The sequence below is a fragment of the Lucilia cuprina genome, chromosome 2 (assembly GCF_022045245.1).
Source record: "Lucilia cuprina isolate Lc7/37 chromosome 2, ASM2204524v1, whole genome shotgun sequence".
NCBI classification, from domain to species: domain Eukaryota; kingdom Metazoa; phylum Arthropoda; class Insecta; order Diptera; family Calliphoridae; genus Lucilia; species Lucilia cuprina.
Window position 1 is genome coordinate 69,149,125 of NC_060950.1, and position 1,600 is coordinate 69,150,724.

Here is a 1,600-nt window from a genome sequence, read left to right on the forward strand (position 1 = left end):
GTTTCTAGGTTTAATATCGTAGAAATTGCAAAAAGTACCTTTTGAAAAACGAAAAAGTACCAAAAAGTCCCCTTTTATGGGTCCTTACTTAATCCGGGTCATACATACTTAATTACATGTTTCTAGATTCAATATTGTAGAAATTGCAAAAAGTACCTTTTGAAAAACGAAAAAATACCAAAAAGTCCCCTTTTATGGGTCCTCACTTAATCCGGGTCATACATACTTAATTACATGTTTCTAGGTTCAATATTGTAGAAATTGCAAAAAGTACCTTTTGAAAAACGAAAAAGTGCCAAAAAGTCCCCTTGTATGGGTCCTCACTTTATCCGGGCCATACATACTTAATTACATGTTTCTAGGTTCAATATTGTAGAAATTGCAAAAAGTACCTTTTGAAGAACGAAAAAGTACCAAAACGTCCCCTCTTATGGGTCCTCACTTAATCCGGGCCATACATACTTAATTACATGTTTCTAGGTTCAATATTGTAGAAATTGCAAAAAGTACCTTTTGAACAACGAAAAAGTCCCCTTTTATGGGTCCTCACTTAATCCGGGCCATACATACTTAATTACATGTTTCTAGGTTCAATATTGTAGAAATTGCAAAAAGTACCTTTTGAAAAACGAAAAAGTACCAAAAACTCCCCTTGTTTGGGTCCTCACTTAATCCGGGCCATGCATACTTAATTTCATGTTTCTAGGTTCAATATTATAGAAATTTCAAAAAATACCTTTTGAAGAACGAAAAAGTACCAGAAAGTCCCCTTTTATAGGTTCTCACTTAATCCAGGCTCTACATACTTAATTTCATATTTCTAGCCAATAACAAAACATTAGTGCTGCTCTCGCTCTGCTACTCTTGCTCTGCTGCTCTTGCTCTGCTGCTCTTGCTCTGCTTTGCTTTTATAAACAAATTACAATAACAATATTTACCGTATTGTTATGTATTTTGTTTTTGTTTTTTGCATTAATAAAAATCTAAATTTTATATGAAATTTTCAGAGGTTGTCTCGGTTTTTTCTCATATCTCCGTTATTTATGGACCGATTTTGCTGATTTTAAATAGCGTTCTTGCCGGTCGTATGTCTGATAGAATTATGGAAGATTCGGATCTCGCAGATATCTGGGGTCTTCTAAAAACTGATTTCAACAAACATACAGACAGACAGACGGACAGACAGACAGACGGACATGGCTTAATCATCTCCGCTACCTATAAGGATCCAGAATATATATACTTTATATGGTCGGAAAATTATATTATAGAAATTACAAACGGAATGACAAACTTATATATACCCTTCTCACGAAGGTGAAGGGTATAAAAAAAACCCATTAAATATTGTCAGTATCATTATACTAAACTTAGCATACTAGCGAAAAAAATAAAATAAATTAAAACTGATCAATACTTGGAAAAAGTGTGACACCTAATGACTATTTAATAATTTGAAGTGTTTGCTCTTAGCACGGACTTTATTTACACTTTTGTGGGAGTAAGATAAGATAAGTTTTGGCCACTTTAAAAAGTATTCCATCGCATAGCTTTAACCATAGACACTTTCACTTCAGTAATGCTTAAGTAAGAATATAAT